Raw genomic sequence first — 20648 nt, 5'->3', positions numbered from 1 at the left:
CACCTGTGGCCTCCCCACACTCCGCCCATGGCTCCAGGAGCCCTATTTAAGCTCAGCTCTGGGCTCTGAGCTCCTCTGTGCTCAAGGCTGTTGAAGCACATTTTTGCAGCCCTATCTTGGCTCTGTTTGACTGTGGCTCCCAGAAATCTGGGCTTGCCTTGCAGACTGTTTTCCCTTTTTTAATGTGCGTTCACCTCACTTGGAAGAGGGAGCTTTGAGTAATTCAGTTTTTGTGGCCCTCCTCTACTCTGTTGAGGAGTAGCCAGATAAATTGGCTCCTCTTAGCCCTTGGTATTTTGCTGCTTTGAATCAGAGAACTCATGTTGGTGACACTTTGCCCTTCGTGTGAGAGGTTAGTGTGATTCTACTGAAATTACTTTTATTATCACGTCAGTTCTGATTTTATAAACTCCAGTTAAAGTTTATTTCTTTTGCTACTCAGACAGCAGGTGAACATTTTTGTCTGGATACACCTGGATAAACCTGGGACTAAGGAAACAGAGGCACTTGGAGTCACAGCAGTGTGAAGTGGTGAGTTGGTGGCTCTTAGGGGAAAATAGCATGTCATGTACTGGTGTCCATCACTGAAATACTCCACAAATATTAGTCCTCATAATCCCTCTTTCAAAGACACACAGAGACAGAATTAGTTTAAAATAGCCTATGCTGTGCTGTGTCCAAGAGCCTGTATTAAGTCACTGGCAGATGCAATATGAACCCAGGCTCTTCAGGCCTGTTACTGTGCACCCAGTTCCCCCTCTGGCACATTGACTCTGTCCTGTGCTGCCAGCTTGAGCTGGGAACCTCCATACTGGGGGGAACTGGGAAAAAGACCTAACTTGTGAACTGGTGACCTAGATTGTTTCCATTTTTGACATATGATTTCTTCAATCCCTGAAAAAAATGGGTCTTGCCATCTCACACCACCACAAATGGAAGGAAAATGATATTCGGTGTATTTGAGGGAGAGGGCAATGAGGGGCACTGCCCCAAAACATTGCTTCAAAAGTTTTGTGAGGGTTGGAGCTCCAGAGTTGGGAAAAGGCAGTTCATCCAGGTTTTCAATGTCCTTTTTTTTAAACATGCTTTATCCTAATTTATTATTGCTGAGGTCTAAAAGGGAGCTACGGAAGTGGCCAGAACTTTTTTCTGCTAAAACTGCTGAAATTCCCTGTAACTTGAGCAGTGTCACATTGATTGGCACAGCCTAGGCATGGTCTCTCTGGAATTCAGTGGAGCTCCACTTGCATCAAAAGCAGTGTTAGTTGGAGATGCACTCTGATTTGTGTTTGAGGTGCCTGGCAACATGGTAATGAGTAGCTTTATAAATAACTCTGCATTATTATCTTTACGTCTTAGTACTGGTATTGTTATTTTTATGGTACTGTAATGTTTATTATGGCTATTTTATGGTGTAATTTGATTAGTGTGTTACCCTAATATCACATAGAAAAGGGGAGGGCATTCCTGTCATACTTCTGAACACTACCCCTTCTGTTTTCATCTGAGGAACCCAAAGCCCTTTGGTGATCATTAATTGTCCCACACCATATAAGTAAACTCAAGCACAGAGAACTTAAATGATTCCCCCAAGCCCACACAACAAGTCAGTGGCAAAGCTGAGAGCTGGACCTCAAGATTGCCAACTCCCTGATGTCTGTGTTAACCACTAGAAAGCATTCCCATCACAGGAACAGCAGGTATAATAGAAATTAAGATTGCCATGCTGCAGTTCTCTTAGGTCAGTTGTAATGAGAACACTCAATGTTTTATAAATCCTTTAGGTTTCCTGTTTAGGACTTGATCAAACCATAAACTGCTCGTTTAAATAAGCTCCAAAAACAAAATGTGCTAGAAAGCTGAGGAGCAAGGAGACAACATCTAACAGCAAACTTATGTTTATTGCTCATTTGCTTTCCTTGCTGGGATGATGCAGTTTACTTAGATTAAATATGCAGAGCCAAATTTATCCCTAGGGTGTAGTTTTTTTGGACTCTGAATGACACCAGGGTGAATTTGGCACATTTACACTCAAAATTATTACGGGTTTTACAAATATTTGGAATGGTGTCAAAATGTTGTGGGTTAAATTCTGTTCTCAGTTCCACCAGTGCTAACACAGGTTAACACCGTTCTGATCTCGCACTGGATTTACAGCAATGTAATTCCACTGGCCCAGCCTTCAGCTGGTGTGAATTAGTTTATCTGCACTGGAATGCAGGCAGCTCAGCTGCTTTACACCAGCTAAGAATCTGACCCATATTTAAATAGAATTACTCTTAAAACACACAATGGCAAATGCAATGTGAATTAGGTCCACTGTGCCCCTGATTTGCTCAGGGGAAGCAGAGCTGAAGCTGGTTCTGCAGCTCTGCCGTGCAACAACCCAAACTGGTGTCACAAACCTGAACCTGACCCCCATTCGCTCTCCTGATGCTTTATAAGTTTTAAACTAACACTGCAGTGCTACACATGCTGCATGTGTGTAAATCATCCCAAACTGCTGCAAGTCATCGCCCACTCTCTTGTTTCAAAGCAGAGATTGGGAAGTGCCTGGTGATATTTGGGCTCAGCTCAGATATTCCAAAGCTTGGATGGATGGATTGTTTTGATTCTTTCTTTGAACTCCTTTCCCACCCCTGCTAAAAGAAACAGACAGATCCACTCAGTTCAGCGACAGACGAGTCGGAGACAACGCGCCACTGCCCTCCCGGTACCACCCCCCACATGCCAAATTTGCAGACATCTGCGAGCTGGAGCCCAGCAGTAAAGAAGGGCTGGTATTCCCGGGATGTACTGCCTTTAGCAGGCACAAATGACTGGAATTAACCCCTCTTCTATGGGCCTTAACTTGGTTTACGACTGGGGGTCTTTTGTTTTATACCACCATACAGAGGTGCCTTTGCCATGCTAAAGATTTAACTAAATTATAATGAATGATCCTCACCAGCGCTGTGCCCCTAATTAGAACAAGTCGCACAGACATATTGTCTCCTTGATTTCCTCTGTTACATTTCTCTCACTCTCTTTCTCTGCCTGGGACACATGGGTCCCATTAAACATTTTAGCATTTAATGTGGTTCCCTTAAATGACTTCTCAAGTTTTCAAGTTCCATTTAGAATTGTATGTTACTCTCCTGACTGTGGTTTTGATTTTGTTATGTTTCATGCATTTAGCCAAAGCAACTGCTCTTCTCCCCCCTCTAGTGGGGAGCAGCTTGGGTCTGTGGAAGTAGTGTCTACCTGTACATTTTGTAGACATCCTTACAAATCTTTACATTTATATATAAAATAAGGAGATCGGGAAAAATAGCTCCTAATGATTAATTAATGCAGGCATGGTGGGTTTGTGATGTTCTTTCAGTGCAGTTGATTTGTTGATGAAAACAAAGCATCTGTTAGTTTACTATCACTATATTTCTATCAAGATCTCTTTGTAAGTGGTTCTGCAATACAAAGAGATTCCTATTAATCTTTATATATTTCCAACCTAAATAGAAATGACTGACAAGAAGCTTTTATAACGTGGGGATATGTACAATGTGTATTATCCCCATTGAGGATCCTGTTGTACAGCTGGAGTGCTGAAGGACAGAGATTTGGTTGTTGACTGCATTGTCTGTAATGTACTTCCTCAGTAATTGCTACAATGAGAATTCCAAATTGTCTTTTCCAAGAGTATCAAGTCAAGTTCAAGGTCTGGACCCTAATCCTCGAGGTATTTTGTGGCCTGGGCCCAAGGTGTCTCGTAAAGCTCGTCTGTGATTGTCTTAAAGCTTGTCTGTACCACTGTTATCCCGTTTCAGATCTGTGCCTGGATAATTATTTTGGAATAAGAATTGCCTTATTTCCCCCACTCTTTCCCTGTTTAGCTTATGCTGCTCTGAAAATGGTACATACCTATTTGAAGGAAAAGGGCATTCTTAATCCAAGATAAGCATCGCTTTCCAAATAGCGTCATTAACAGTAAAGAATACTGTAACAGCATAACTTTGCAATGTACTTATCAGAGGTAAGATTTATTTAAAAGAAAAGGCCTTTCCGTAGTCAGAAAGGAAATCTGTTACCAAAGTGAGCAGTAAATCTGGATTTCTGTGCTCCTGGTTACGTAAGTGGCATTATATTAAGGACCTGTGTCTGTAAAGCTGTTGACTTTCTCAGCACCAGACTGACACTGTGTTCAGGTACTGTTAGGATGGTGAATCCAGAAGCTTTTTCCATCCTGTTAAAGGCCTTAATTCCCTGGTTCTGATCCTGTTGTTTTAGTATTCTAATGGTGTATCTTGACGTGCTGTAACAGAAACGTACGACATCATTTCGACGACAACGCCTTGCTGCTCAGATCCCTCAGATGTGAAATCAGCAGAGATTTAATTATGGCCACTTCCCAACAGTGCTTGTTCTCTAGATAATTCTGAAAAGTTTCCGTGCTGTGTTGCCTTCCAGGGTTAAGCCACAAGAAGCTTGAAATTTATCTCTGGCGCTGAGATTTAGGTTTCATTAAGAGTTAAGCCTTCGTCTGGAGTGCTGATGTGTTCTGCAACGGGGAACTTGGCTTGTTAGTAACATTAGCAGATTTGTGAGGCCTCAAACACGTCCATGGATAATTGTGTTTCAACCTTGTGTTCTTTATTATAATCCACTGTCTGATAATGGGTGACAGGGGGGATAAGGGAAGGAAACGTGCCAGGAAGGTTTCATTCAGTCTTGTGCACTCTGCCCACAGCTGCTGCTTCCTCTGAGGTGATGCCTGACTTGGCATCTTCTGCTTTAAAGCAGAGGAGGCCGGGATTGATGGCAGGCTCTTTAGTGCCTCTCTCACGGTGACTTTAACATTCCTGCAGAGATATCACAGGTCTGGGAGCCCTTCCTGGAATCAATCTTCTTGCAGTAGTGCAAATGGGCAGCTTTTGTTTCTATCACAGCAATGATCACTGTTTAAATTAAATAGAGCTCTTTGATTATTTTTTTTTTTTTTTGGACAGAGCAGTTTTCTATTGATAAATGCAATTTCACTAAAATTGAAATGCTTCTTCGGGGAAGGTATCAACTTTGGCAACATTTTCCATGGGAAAATTAAAAAGCATCTTGGCTTTGTGGAGAGGAATTTTATGAAGTTGAAGTATTTTGGTTTGACTCCATAATTTTAATTAATGTTTAGATTTTAATTTTATACTAATGTTACAAAGAGAGATATTGGATACCATACAATTGCATTAGTACATTTCATTGTTTCTACGTGACTGTAATAAAACTTGTTTAGCTAATTCTATATCCTGGAAAGTGTTAGAAATCCTGATTTTGGGGGAAAATCTGACATTTCAATTGAGAATGAAAACAAATTTTAAATACTGAAATTTCCTATTAGAAGAAATTCTGGTTTCTGAATAATTCCTGTAGTAAATGCAGACATTAATTTCTCTGGGTGATCTTTTAGTTCTTCATAGCTCTGTAGCCTTCTGAAAAAAAACATGTATTGCATGAGAGCAGTTCCCTAGAAAAGGTTGTGATAAATATTTGCCTTTCTAAACCATAGAGTAGCATTTCTTCATCTTCCCAGAAAGGTAACCCTGTTTCCTACTGGCCTTTTCTCACAATACTGATTATTTCACTTACATTTAATACCTCATGGCTGCTACTGCTGCCTTTGCAACATATTATAATTAATTTTATTTTATGAATTAAAAAAGGTGACAGAGACACTAATATTCAGGTTCTTATACTGCTTTGGCTCTGAATGATTCGTTCCATCATAGTGCTCCTCTATGATCTTAGTGAGGAATTAACAGTCCTAATTTCCCTGAGCACTTTGTGGTGACTTTCTAGCAGCAGCTCTGTGCCTCCCACCAGTGACAGCCTGTGCTGAAAAATCCTGACTCATGTAATCTAAAGGGTTAAAAATCAAGGAGGCAAAGCACCACCAACAAAATGCCATGCCTTTGATTTAATAAAGAGATAATCCTCTTTCTATTAGCTACGATAATAATGACTCACCAGTAGTAAATGAAGGAATACACACAGAATGACATCATGTGAACAGCACAGTGTCTGTGGGACTTAAAACGAAGAGGATTATTCCAATATATCAGTTCTGAGCCTAAAACTGGCAAGGATGGATCTGGAGTAAAATTTAACATAAGAAATGTTTATTGAAGCACTGACATGAGAAAGGAATTATATAACTGAAGTTATTAAAAACAATAAGCTCCTATTTCAAAAGCTTTAATTTCAGTAGAATAATATACACCCAGCTCGACAGAAGGCTGTAATTCTATTGAGTCATTCCAATGACATCAGGAACCACAAGAGGGGACGTGCCGTGGCTTATTGATGTCTGCAAACCACACCCCATCCCCTGGATGGAATTACAGCCTCCATCTTTCCATCTTACGCTGGAGACCAGAGTCTCATCTGGTTCTTCATGCAGAGGGAACTGCCCTGAAGTCAGTGGAGTTGGTCTGGGCTGACACTGGTGAAGAGTTACAGCACTGATGGCTCACAGTTCTCAATTTCCAGGCCTCCTGCTTTTGTGCTTTATCACAGCAAGAGTTTCCAAGTCCTTTCCATGGATCAGAGATTATTTCAAACAAATTATAAACTGTAGCAAAGCTTATGCTGATTTTGTGGGTCGGGATTGTCCCTGATCACCACAAGGATTACGTGGCTTGCGTGGAGTGGGAGCTGGGGAGTGGCTGGAAGTAATCACTTTGTCTAATTCTAGGGTTTAAATGGTTATTTTACTGTACTGTGAGCAGAGAGAGGCTCCTAAAGAGAAGGATTCAGAGCAAAAGTTGAGTAAAATACAGATGAGATGCTCAGGCTGTACAAGTGCATACTGGGAACAGGTGATACCACTGACTCCTGTGTCCCTGGTGCAGGCTTGGAGAGGTTTCTCTGCAGCTCTGGTGGCCCCATCAGGGGTATAGCTGTGTAGGATGCACACCTGAACATGGTCCCCCAAAATGCTTCTGAAAAATCGTACAGCCCACCTATTTCTGTACCAGACAGTGCAGATGATATCACTTGTGTGTTCTGTAGATAACTGGGCTAGGTACCAGTTAAGCTTTATCATACTAGCCTTAGATTTAATGTTTTACTATAACAAGTAAGGAAACACCATTTAGATCTAACAGGCCAAAGCTCCTTCTGTTTACTATTCTTATATTTGGATACTAAATCCTGAATATCTATTTCTGGTAAACTGAATTCCAGTGTGGAGCAGAAGAAGAATAACTCAGAGGTCAGTGAGATTCACAGTGGTGCCACGAAGGGACAGGTCCTGGTGTCAACAGCAGTGCTGGGGGGAGGAACCACCCTGCTCCATTACTCACAGGGTGCTGACAGGGTATCTTTTATGAGGAGTTTGAAATATTCTGGAATCTGCTCCCTACCCTAGTCCAAAGGAGCCCAGATTTGGTGACTTTCCAGGCACGTTGCAAAAGACATCTATTGTCAGATATGTGGAGAAAGCGAGGACATGGCTCTGCTCCTCTGCCCTGGGAGGGGAGTTGAAGTGCTGATGTCTGGTTATTTTATATATATTTATGCTGAAACACTAGCAACTTCATTACCTGAAAGCTAAATAGAAAATATATACAGATTTGATTAGGGAAACTAGGCAATAGGGAATTCTACCTGCAGTTCGGGGTAGGAACAATCCTTACACTTGGGAAAAAGGAATTGTTTATAAAAGGACCATCACGGTTTCTTTGCCCTGTGTTTCTCTTCCTCGCCCATCTCTTCTCATTGAATGTAGAAATATTTTATCATTCAATGCTTTCTTGTTTTGGATGTTGTTTTTTGTTAACCAGTTTCTAAGTGCCTGATTAAATTTATTCCACTCTGCTGCTGCACATTGCATTGGGAAGGCGATTACTAGATGAAGCTGCATCAGTAAAAAGTGGATAAATAAATGAACAGGAAAGATGATGTTTTGGAGCAGAGCTGTAAAACTTCTAAGGGTCATTTTTCTAATTATAGGATGGTGAGGCTGAAGACTCCAGTGCCCAGGCAAAGGATGAAAAAAAGTATCCAACTGAATAAATAAATCTCTTAAAGAAAAAGATAGTTGTCTGCCAAGAAACCTAATATGAAATGTTGAGAGTGCAGTTCTGAAAAAGATTTAATTGGAGATATACTCCTAAGAATATGTAAATAGTCTTTCCGTTTCTTAACTAAAAGGAGAAACAGATGCCAGTTCTAAGATCTGAGATGAAATATGAAAAGTACTGAGACCTCTAAATGTCACTTTAAAAGGTATATAATTAGATTCTTATCTTGCTAAGAGGTTGACCAGTAGTTTTTCAGTGAAAGGTATAAACTCTTTGGGTATATTTTACAGCGAATGGTTCAATTGTCTACTTTAAGTGCAGTAAAATTCAAACATCTAGATTTTAAAATGTAATTTAAAAATTTAAATGACCTTAAGACAAAACAGTGATATGTCAGTTTTGACTAGCCAGTGTTCTGGCATTCCTTAGTTTGGAATTACTGATCAGGGATCCAGAGTCTTTTTAGTGTTTGGGTGCCCCACCAGTAAAAATTTCAGTGATCGTGTGTGGACCTTATTATGATGTGAGCTACAGAGAGATCAATGAATTTGAGTAAAATAAGTAAATCTATTTTTATTCACTTAAGGCCCTGCTAGTCAACAGAATGTCAGTCATTACAAATGGAGGACAACAGTTCCATGGTGTTGGAGGTCAGCCACTCCCTGGCTTCAGTAGGGACCATCAAGGAAAAGGCTGACCCATAGAGTAGAAATTAATGTTGACAGAGGGGATGGCTCAGTCACTGCCTGCCACTGCAATTTTTCATTTGCATGGGGACATTAGATAATTCAACAAAAATTAGTATACTCCACTCTGCCTTCATCAGCAGCCAACAGACTGAGACCCAGGAGTTTATTTTGTTTGTCTGGGGCAACTGCTCTGACTGCAGTTCTACCAAAAGCCAAGACATAAAATGATTGTGACATTTCTGATCCAGTAGGAATTTGTAAGTACCAGAAAATTCAAGCAACTTTCATTCCACAAGTCACAGGTTCAGGTAGGAGGCTTGGTCTTGGGCTGATTTCGTTCAGTTTTGATTACTGCAATAAATCTGAAATTAAACCGAGCTTTCCAACACTGAGTTTCCAGTGATGCCAGGCTAGATTTATGGTTCTGGGAACAAACCATACAGTTTTGCAGAGATTGTGGTGTTGCCATAGAATCATAGACCTAAAGAGTCTAGTTCAGTCCCTCTGCCTGCTCTATACAGAATGAACCCCACCTAAATGCCTTCTGATCAGATGCTTGTCTGGCCTCTTTTAGAGACCAGTAATGGTGATTCTCCCTAGATGTTCATAGAAAAACACCCAAAATTAAAATTCCACAGGCCAGCTCCTTTGGTACACCCAGATGTATCTCAGTGGCAGTCAGAGTTACGTGGCTGTGGCCCATGCACAGTGAAACCAGATCTTTCTTGTGTTAAATGTTTCCATTTCACTGTTCAAAAACACTTCAGTGACAAGGTTTATGCAAAACGATGGGGGCAAAAAATGATTGCAATGAGCCCATTTCCCTTATCTTGGGAAAAATCTTGATTCAAACCTTAGAAAAATCAGTGCTTTCTTGTTTTTCCAAAGAAATGTCCCACTGTTATGAAATTGTGACAAAATGTGAAATTCCTTAAAACTGAAGTTTTCCAAACATTCCTAGCAGAAGATCAGCACAGTGCTAGAAATGGAATTTTATAATCTTTCCCTGCCCAGCCCTGTCCTGTTGGATGTGCTTCTCTTTCATGCTTCAGAGCTACTTTAGAAGGATAAGGAAAGAAACGATGAGTGAGTGTCATTGTCTGTGAAGCCATCAGGAAACTTTCCCTTTGCCTTCTGTTGGCTCTGTAGCAGACCTCAGCAGAAAACCTGAGAAGGATTTAGGGCTACCTAATTCTCCTGGGTTCTCCTGTGTGGCCTTGTTATCCCCAAACACAGACTGCAGCCTGAGCCAGAGGCACTGCTGCCTCCACTCCTCATCCTCTGTCCCAAACTACTGTAAATCCACACCATCATCCCAGCCTGCCGCTCCACTGCTGTCCTGTCCTCTTTGGGACCGACAACAAGTGTTTAGCCTGGCCAGGAGAGCATCTGGGAGGGGTTTTTATTTTTGTGAGGACAGTAGCCGTGACCCTGGTGCGGGCGGCGCCGGGGCCAGCGCAGACGGGTTGGCACCTCTGCAAAAGCATCACCTTTGCCTTTGCCGTCTGCCTCTGCTCTCAGATCTCCCACACGGTCCTGGAATGTGCCTCTTGTCTGCTACCCGGCTGGCTTGGGAGGTTCTGAAAAGGTTTAATTTAGCTCTCATTTGAGTCCCTTTGCGCTGCCAAAAAATCTGAACTTTGGTTCCAAGCAGAGCTTAGGAATCCCTGTTCCCAGGAGAAAAGAGGAGGGGAAGACAGGGGAGAAGAAACTGGGCATTTTAAAAGAGAGAGAAAGAGATGATACCAGATAACTAATTTTTTTTTCTTTTCCTATTTAAAGAGGCAGTTGTTTTGTGTTCTCATCTGCATCGTGCTTTAACTGAAGGCGAGTGACCAGCTCCAAAATTTGGGGTAACAGCGACACTCTGTGGCCAGCTATGGCTGCCTGGCTGCCCTTGGCCCCGGTGGCTTTTGTAGGGGGTAGGTGACAGTTCTCTGGCTTGTACCTATTTGAGAGGTAGAGATATGCCAGGCCAACCTGTGCTCTGAGGAGAGCAGGATGCCATGAATCACACCGGCCTCTGATTCGTGGCATCCCCAAGAGCTCCTGCTGTACCTGGGACAGAGGATTCCCAAGTTATTGTGAAGTGCCGGTGTCTCAGTTACACTGCAGCCTTGCACCTCAGAGCACAGGGCTGTGTGTGATGGGGGGGATCCCCAAGCTGGCACAGGTGGGATGCCCAAGGCTCAGGTGGGCACTGAGGGCCTGAGGAGGTCAGGAGAGTGAGTCCCAAGCACTGTGCCACAACAGAGACTGAGGGGAGACCTCACTGCAGTTCCAGCTTCCTCATGAGGGAAGAGGAGGGGCAGGCACTGAGCTCTGCTCTGCGGGGACAGGGACAGGACACCAGGGAATGGACTGGAGTTGTGTCAGGGGAGGTTTAGGTTGGGTATTAGAAAAAGGTTCTTCCCCCAGAGGGTGGTTGGGCACTGACCAGGCTCCCCAGGGCAGTGGGCACAGCCCCAAGGCTGCCAGAGCTCCAGGAGGGTTTGGGTGATACTCTCAGGCACAGGGTGTGACTCCTGGGGATGGGCCTGTGCAGGGCTCAGTTGGAATCAATGATCTTTGTGGGTCCCTTCCAACTCAACATATTCTGTGATGCTGTGAGCATGTTTATATAGTGCAGCTGTGAACAGTGTCTGCCCTGCAGAACTGCAGAAGTGCAGAGCAGAATCAAATTTAAGGCTTCACAGACAAAGCAGGGACCACTGTCTGGCCTGGTGTAAATCACCATCACTCAGGTGAAATCAATACAGTGTTGGTAAATCTTGTCATGCTCTTGGAAGTCTGGCAATGTTCGGTGCATTGCTTAGAGCCCCAAGTCCTGTCTCACATGGATACATAAGAATCTCAGCTTTCATTTTCAAAAGGCCTTGTGCTGTGGGGAGGGAAAGCTTGATAGAGTGACCCAAGCACTCTGTAGGGACTTAAATATCTGGAGGCAGATGGAAAATTAAGAAAAACAAAAATTAAAAATAATTAAAAAGGGGTGGGGGGGAATCCAGCATGAGTTCTCTGCTACACTTTCAAACTTTCAAAATAGCCTCATTATTCTGGAGACCCTTGTGGCTCCTCTGCTGGATTGTAATGAAATTAAACAATTTGCAGTGTCTTAGGATTTGACCTAAATTTCCTTAATATAATAGTATGGGTGTGGCAATAAATTCTTCTTTCTTATTAGAGAAGGACATTGTATTAAAAGCTGCATGTGCTATTTACTAATCTTCCTTTTTCAGACCATTTTCCCCCTTCTCAGTGATGTTTGTATATCCAACTAATTATGTAAAACACAGCAGCTTTGGTCTCATTAGCTCAGAGAGAGTCCAGGTCTGTGAATTTATAGCTATTGATAGTTTTTGGTGCCGTCCCAATAATTAGACAAGCAAAACATTTCATGTGTGCATGTAAGGAGCAATTACACGAAGTTGCAGCCCCAGGGATCACATTCTCAGGAAGATATTTCTCTCCTCTCTGGTGCATCTGGGGTGGGCAGTTGAGCAGCTGTCAGGGAGAAGACTCTGGGGCTCCTCAGAAGATCAGCAATGGGACATGTCCAGTGATCCTGTTGACCTCAGATGTCAAACATAATCGGGTTAACACACCAAGCACTGAGCTGCACAGAGCTGTCAGCTTATTCCAAAACCAGCACCCAAAGGGTGCAGTTCTGCAGCCTGTTCACCAGCCAGCAGGACTCCTGAGGCAGGAGTGGCCCCTTGGAAGTGAGCACAGGAGGATTTCTCCCAAAAAAAATTCTGTAGGAGGATATTGATGATCAGTAAATATTGATGATATTTACTAATAACTGCAGGCTAAGTCACGACGGAAAGAGCAAGAATGAAGGGATTTATGTCTAGAGAGAGGAGGTTTCACTCTGAAAGTTATTCATGCACTGGGGCAAGGGACACCAGTGGCCAAAAGCTGTCAGGTTTTCAAGCTGACTGCAGTGCAGGATGTGGAGATGCCACTTGTGCTTATGCTGGAGATGTCAAAAAATCTCAGGGAGTTGGGCACCTAAATTCCAGGCACATCTGAATGGTAGTTAAGTGGAAAATACAAAAATCTGAACTTGCCCCATAGAGGTGTTAGATATCATGAAGTCCTCTACCAGCATGGAATGTAGATTGCAAGGATCCAATTCACAGATGAATGTTGGAACTAGATTTCAAACTTTTATGCTATATGCTATAAACTATGCTATACAAAATTTAAGTTTATACTTTGCTAAGAATTGTATCCCTTGCTACTGACCATTTCCAGATGTGAGAAATGTTACTGCTTTTTTTGAAAGTGGTACAAACTCAGAGTAAGTAGAAGCCTGACATACACTGTGGGAAGGTGAACTGTTGCAATAATCTGCTGCTGGATGGAAAAGGGAGCAGAGCAAAAATATGGCAAGGAAGGGAAATGGGGTGGGTGTGTGGAATAACCAGCTGGGGAAACACCCTGGATGTTTGAGCTAAAATTGCACTACCTTCATAAAGATCTTCAGTTGGTTCTGAAATGAGGAGAGCTCAGCTTGAATCTGTTCTATTACAACAATGTAAATAATTACTTTGGAGACTTGTAGTGATATAAAGTGGAGGCAATTAAAAGGAGGATTGGACCTGCTTGATGAGTAATGAAGAGCCCCAAAGTTTCAAAGGAACAGGCAACAATACTTTGTTTCCCTGTCAGTCTTCATTTGAAGTTCTTGTATGCTTCACAAATAGTAATTAAGCTTCAGAATAGCTACTTTACAGATTACCAGAATGAGGTGTAAGGAGATTAAACAATTTGTCTAGATTGACAGCATGAGTGAAAGCAGAAGGAAAAGCAGGAATACATCCTGCTTTCCTTTGCAGGAATGCAGTGACCACAGTACTGCCAAACACTGAAAATCCATTACTTGTGGAAGTAGCATCCCATATGATTGACAGACTGATGCTATTTCTGTGTGTACCTTGTGCATAAAGTTAGTTATAATTTTCATCTTCCAGGATTGTATTAAGACTGGCAAACCAGATAGGCCATAAGAGGCCTGAAATGGCTGTATTGGTAAAGTAATCCACTGCCCACCAGCAGCAGCTCTCAACAGCACCCAGTGCCTCTGGGTAGGTGAGCTCAACTAATGTTTTATAAAGAGGAGACTGGAAAGGAGCTTTCTGAGAAGGGGTGCCAAGGTATCACAGTTGTAGCTCAATATAGCCCAGATGCTGCACAAACACCACTCACATCTCACGCTTCATTAACTTCTTTTGTGGATTAATCCATGTTTGCACAGAATGCCCTAAGCCTATCTGCACTGATCCCTTGGATTCACCACATGCCTTGCAGCTGAGGGCTGGATGATCCCACTCCTTTAGCAGTTCTGGGAGGCATAGGATGTGCTCTGACCAGTGGGTACATTCACGTGGGTCTGGGCAAGGGACAGTGGTGTGACTTCTCTGATGCCTCATTTCTGAGAACTCCGTTTCTGCAAAGTCACTGTAAATCACCATCATTCTGCTCTGGCTTGATTTCCCATTTCATCCACTCTGCCCTGGACACCCTGACTTGGAATGCTGTCACACCCAATTACAACTAGGTGGGGAAAAAAAGATTTGGGTTCAAGTGCAGCTAAACATCTTAAATTCATGCTGGGGGATAGATCTTGAGCTGCTGTATTTCAGCAAGGATGTTATTCTATATCTGCTGAAGACATAGCTTCTGGTTTTTGATTAGCCAGAAAATAGCTTCTAAAAAGCCTGGGAATATAATATGCTGGGAATTCTTCACAGACTGTTTTTCCATTAGAACTGGCTGCCAGCCTGCTTATGAGGCTGTCTGACATCAGGTATATCTTTCCTAGGAAGTCTCTATTATCGGATACTTGTATTATTTTTGTGCCAATGATTGAATTAAACTGTTCTGTTCTTATTTCAAAATGAAACCATTCTAATGTGAAAGCCATGGACGGATCATATCCTTTAATTCAAGCGTCCAAAGGCACTTCCTTTTGTTTTAAACAAATCAACCTAAAAATTGAAACGAAAGTTTGACAGTCGAGAAACTGTAGTCCAGAACAGCTCACAGGTTACAGGGAGCTAATCAGACAGATGTCTGAGACAGTGGAAGTAAATCTCATCTTATTCACACTGATCTAAACTGAGTTACATGATAAAAGCCATAGGAAGCTCAGCTCCAGGCTGAGATCATAATCAGCTGTGGAACAGCAGCATTTGGCCACGGCTGCAAATGAAATCTCACATCTCTGTGAGAAGCCCCCTGTCCAACTGCAGCAGGGACTCCAGGAGCAAGGAGTGTTTGGGGATTTTTTTTTTTTGTCACTGACTAGAGTTGAGCAGAGACTGATGAGGTGTTATTCTGAGACACCTCAAAGGAACTGATTTTTGGAAATCCTCAAACTATCAGGCTGTTCTCAGGGCTGGCTCAAGTTAGGCACCCCAGAACAGGCATGCAAAATCACTAGTCCCTTTTAAAACACATCAGTCTTCATCTGCCCAGCAGGCAGATTGGAAAATCAGGCTAATGTAGAAATATTAACTGTGAAAAGCCTTGAAAGTTCTACAGATCTAAAAAAGGTACTTATTAGTGCCTGTAAAATCTGTGTGCATAGTGCAGGATTTCTTCTTCCACCAAGCAGTAGAACATGCTGTACTTAGCCCTCATCCCCACGAAACTGCTCCTATGCTGTATTTATGAATAGTCATTAGAGAAAGCGAACTGTCTGTGCAGCTTTGGTACTCAGCCAGCCAGCCCACTTGCCCTTATTCTACTAGAACTGCTGCTGACTGTGCTGTGTTGCTCTTGAGGATGAATTAAGGCAGAGAGGGGAAATATTTCTGATAATGATGCAAACTGAAAAGGGCTTGGTTCACTTTAGAACTGTACTCTGGGTTGGTTGGGAACCAGCCCAAATGGGCTCGAGCCACTCACACAGATCAGTTTACACAGATTGCTCCCAGTGTCACCTCCTAACAGTACTAATTAACATCAGAGAGATAATTTATTAAACATTTGACTCCACTTTGCAGTTAGAGACCACGTAAATAAGAGTTACCCTGGAAACGTTAGGAACGACTGTGGCACACGTTATTACGACCCCACTGTACTTTCAGATGGATTCTAGGAACATGTAAAAAGGTGTTGGAAAATCCACTGCTGGAACTGAATACACTGTGATACATTTACTCAGGAGCTGGATTTTTTTCATTTCTGTCTCTTTTACCTCCTCCCACTCGTCCTACCTGTGACTCTCATCCTGGCACTCTGATGAGGACTGTAAAAATTCATGTGTTGGCTTTGAGAGGCAAAACGATTCTACCCATCTGTGATGATATTAACATCTACTAAAAACTAATGAAATGGGTGGCATTATGATGTCAGGAGGATCAGAGCCAAAGGTGGTTTTCTGAACGGAGACTCTGCCTGAATCTCCCCAGACTGCCCAGCAGTCAAGGAGATTATATTCTCAACTGTTAAAGCTGTTTACACATACCAACCAGCACTGACTGCCTCTTTGTGGCAAGTTGTTTACATGAATTTATTTTGGGAAAATTCCATTAGACGGGACCAAGATTTCTTCATAAATCATTGAATTTAGCTTGTGTACTGATAAAATCTGGTTAGTCATTTATTCTTCTGAGCAGCGTTTAGTTATGAGTGTTCATTATTTGTAAGGAGCAACTTGCATGGGCAATATAAAAAGAATGGATTGCCTATGGCTGTTTTCAGGGGTGGGTGTTTTACTCTGCTGGGAAAGATGTATTAGAAAATGACCCTCCTTACTAATTCGTCTAATAAAACAAAGGACTCATTAACTGGAGTCACAGAGCTAATGTATGCTCTGAATTTTGCTAATTTAGCCAGCAAAAATCTCCCAGCGAGACACTGAAACCGCTTTGAAAGTGGTCCTGCAGGTCTGTTTGCTGTAGTCTGTGTGGCTGTGTCCTCTGGAGCAGTGGGGATCTGGCTGGGATCTTGCTGCTGCAATGCTCAGTGCTTTCTTAATCAAAGGAGTTGGTGCTGTTGGACTGGGCTGCAGAGCCCGAATTTCATGCACTAGCAGAGAGTTTTCACAAAGTAGCATTTACCACATCACGGGAGGGATACACAGAGTCTGAGAGGACATAAAATTCATGCCTTAGTTTTGAACAGAAATTTATTCTTGCTCTGAACTAGCATATATATGTGCTCTCTCTGCAATTTCAGGTGAACGTACAACATGCCTGAAAAAAAAATCTCAAAATTCTTGAATTTGTAAAGCATCTTTCTGCTGATTTGTGACTTCTTTACGTTTGCTGCAGCGCATTCATATAGCAATAGATCATCACTGTGCAATAAAAAAGGACCCAGAAAGCAAAGCCAGGATCTAGACATCGGTTTTAGTACAAAATTCTGGCAGGACCAAGATTTTGGTTGCTTCATTTCAAGCAAATGGACCAAGGTCAGATTCTTTGTCGGTACAACTGGAATAACTTTTTTTATGACTGTCTGCATCAGTTTACACGAACGTGGAATTTGACACCTTGCCATCAAATGGAAGGTGGCTTTTCATCCTCTAAATTCACACAGACATATTAATCCAATGCTGAGGTTTGGCATAATCTCTAATTTTATATAGCACATTTCTTCTCCAAGTGCCTCACAAATATCACTCAAACGCAGCCATGTCTGGTAGGGAACTTAGAAACATTCCTCAGTGCTCACCAAAGAAGGCAACTTAACGCCTCCTTTTATTAAAAATAACATTAATTCAGGGAACCACAGTTTCAATTGTGTTGGAAACATTCAGTCACTCAGACTGAACGGCATGAAGCTCAGTTAATGAGGTGTTTAGCTGCTCCTTCCAGAGCAGCTCCTTTACACCTCTGCTTCAGGCAGTCTCTGTGTCTTTTGGAGGATTCTAGATCTTTACCTTGAATTAAGAATTTGCACATAACAGGTCATCTGCAGATGTCTCCTTGTTGTAATGACCAGTTTCCATAAGGACAAACAAGGTTATACCTCCTGCAAATAAGGCTGTTTCCACTGAAGTTGAATGGTAGGAAACAGTTGGCAGGAATACTCGAGAGCAAACAATATTTTGTTATGGAAGAAACATTTCTGATATTTGACATATCTGGTGATGTCAGATTTCTTGTTCCACAAGGTTGTATCTTCACCTTCACCAGGAAAACTAATATGCAAGTTACTGTGTCTGTCTCAGTCAGCAGCTCCTCTGAATAAAGTCTGTGTGCAAATAACTCAGATGAAAACTCAGGCTGTCCTCCTGAGAGAGAGGAAGAAACACAAAATCCCACTTTCTGGACAATAGGAGAAGGCTAGGATGACACAGGTGCCTTATAAATTAGTCTCTGGATTAATTCAGTAAGATAAGAGGATTTAAGACAGACTAGGACAACTGGAGTCAGGATGTTTGTTGTCTGTGCAGGCAAGGGAGAAATGCAGGATGAACAACCCTCGAGCTCCCATAAACTTCTTCCTCACACGTGAGGCTGTGGATGCTGATTTAGGGCTGAGTTTACCTCTGCAGAGGCAGTGGCAGCAGTGGATACTAGGAACTGGAAAGCACATTCCACACATGCAGGTCCTTGCTGGACCTGCCAACTGTCACACACTGCTGAAGTTTAAAAGGACTTTCCTACGTGAGCAAGAGCTTTATTTCCCACCTTGGCTTCCTGAAGGACTTTCTTATCAGCCTTTCCCTGAGAAATGCACAGAACCAGCCTATCTCCCAGACAGCTCAGCCCTAAACTCTTCTTGTTTGGCCCAACCAACTTTAGGAGCTCACCTAAAGCCACATCTAAGCACTGGAGCATCTCTTGAAGAACAGATGTGGCTGAGGCCAAGCTTGGGTGTGAAGTGGACCCCAAAAGAGAACACTTCCCACTTTCACTCCTCACAGTGTGGAAAGTCCTTGAGTAGCAACAAGCTTCAGGCCAAGCAGTTGCTTCATTTTTTTTCTCCCCTTATTGATTGTTTGCTTTTAAAGTAAGATTCCCAAATCCGGTCATCGTGAAAGCACTGGATGGATCCAGCTGTAGTGAGGGCAGGATTTGTGTGAGAGCTTCCACAGAGCTCTGCCAATGCACTTTTGTCCTGGCCAATTCCTTCTCTTCCAAACCTTGGCCTGTCCAACGCAGACACTACCAAGTCAGGAGGAATTGAGACATATTATTAGGTGGTTTTGAGCTGTGGATCTTTGCCTATGAAAATGCTGTGCTTGCTTTCTCCCCGACCCAACACAGCACTTGCACTGGGCTTCCAGAGGCAGAAAGTGGAGCAAGGCTAAGTGTGACTAATAGGGAAAGGAAATGGGGAAGAAGGGCCATGTTCACACCACTCTCAAAATACACCCTGTGGCGAGGGCCCTGCCTGGGTGTTCCAGGGCATGTTCTGCTTTCTAGAGCATTAGGCAATGATGTGGCTCCAGTCTGTCTTGGGGATTGGATTCCCCTCGCTGGCTGAATGTGGAGACCTCTGTCTTTATTTTAGTTGCTGTGCTGTGCCTATCTCCACGGTGTCCAAACCCATCCCAAAGAACAAGGAGGGCCATTGTGGCCTCCCCCAGCACAGGGCTGGGAGGTCGAGGAGATCCTGGCTGTTCTTCCCCTGAGGATTCCCATCCACGTGTGCTGGGGTTTGCTCTACCCAGGTGCCAGGCAGGGGTTGAGAGGCAGCATGTCCAGTGACATGGAAATACAGAGGACTGATTTTCTGTGTGACTTTTGGGAAAACTCCTTGGCATTTCTGTTTCTCTTCACCTTTTTTGCCTTTTACACAATCCTCAGGGTAGGGCACTGGCACGGAATTGCTTGTATTAGAGAGAGGGCTGCTGTGTTAGGAATGATGAGGCATTAAAGGTCATGTTCTTCATGCTGGAAAATCTCACACTGAAATGAGTAAATGCAGAAACTGGGAGGGTCTGATGTTTTGCCCAATAGATAACTTTTAACTGATTAAAATTAAAAGATTAGGGAAAACTTTACCTTCCTAAAAAGCAACCAAAGTAAAGATAAGTAATTAGAGGGGAAAAAATACAGAACTCACAGAAAACAGTTTCCCTTATGGCTAAAGGCACAGGCTATAAAATAGAATTTTTTTTTCCCTTCACAAATCATTTAAACATAAGTAAGAAATCAGTAGCTCCCTCTTCAGAAGCACCCTAAGGAATAAAAATGCAGTGAATCATGGGTATTTTATTACTAGTTTGTGTGTCTATCTGATGGCAAGCATCAATGGCTTCCCTTACACAGGGTGCCCAGGGGGATAGAAGAATGCAGGGAATAGCTTACTAGTTTCTGTGTCTGTCTGGTGGCAGAAATCCATGTTTTCTTATAGAAGACACTGTGGTACTGCAGGGGCAGCGTTTCAGAGTGTGTGCCTGGCTTTCTGGTGGCAAAGCACAAAGTGGGATTGAAATGTTGCCGCTCAGCCACGCCTGCTGTGCCAGCAGGGCACAGTCCCTGGGCTCAGCCCCTCGCAGGGGAGGCAGGAATGTTTGCCAGGCAGGTCTGTGAGGGGAGCCAAGGACAAGCCTTAGGAACTGGGAGTGCTGGGGGGGATTCCAGGGTTTAATAATAGAAACAGATACTGATGGAGGAGTTGGTTCTGACATGTGGGGTGGGACTACAGGTAGAAAGAATCTTCTCATGGTGGTTGCTGCTCTGGTTTGGATGGAAAGGCAATAAGGCATCAAATGCTGGTGTTGCTGCATCTCACTGGTTTCCAAGCTGCTTCTGGGGGAACGTGGACAGCAGTGCAAACCAGGCAGGTCCCAATACTCGACTCCCCACGTAGTCCAAGCTTCACAAACAGGAACAGGGAGGCAGAGGGGGCCAGAGCCAGACAATCCCAGAGGAAGAAATACTTTATCCATAATGCTGGGTGATCTGTTAAAGGGATTATCTCTGGAAGTGGTTTT

General features: G+C 43.0%; 1 long non-coding RNA gene across 1 annotated transcript in view; it reads left to right on the top strand.

Moving 5' to 3' along the window:
- Positions 1–482: 482 nt before the first annotated feature.
- The window catches only part of LOC127475812 (uncharacterized), a 31270-nt gene continuing 11104 nt past the window's right edge, over positions 483–20648 (top strand). Inside the window, exon 1 of the long non-coding RNA XR_007906345.1 lies at positions 483–531. This is a non-coding gene — a long non-coding RNA (uncharacterized LOC127475812). The remainder of the gene's footprint in view (positions 532–20648) is intronic.

Source organism: Manacus candei, unplaced genomic scaffold (genome assembly GCF_025592945.1).
Source record: "Manacus candei isolate 608988 ecotype Guabito, Panama unplaced genomic scaffold, ASM2559294v1 h1tg000047l, whole genome shotgun sequence".
NCBI lineage: Eukaryota > Metazoa > Chordata > Aves > Passeriformes > Pipridae > Manacus > Manacus candei.
The sequence above is the reverse complement of the archived record's forward strand: the minus strand, read 5'-3'. Positions and strand labels throughout refer to the sequence as shown.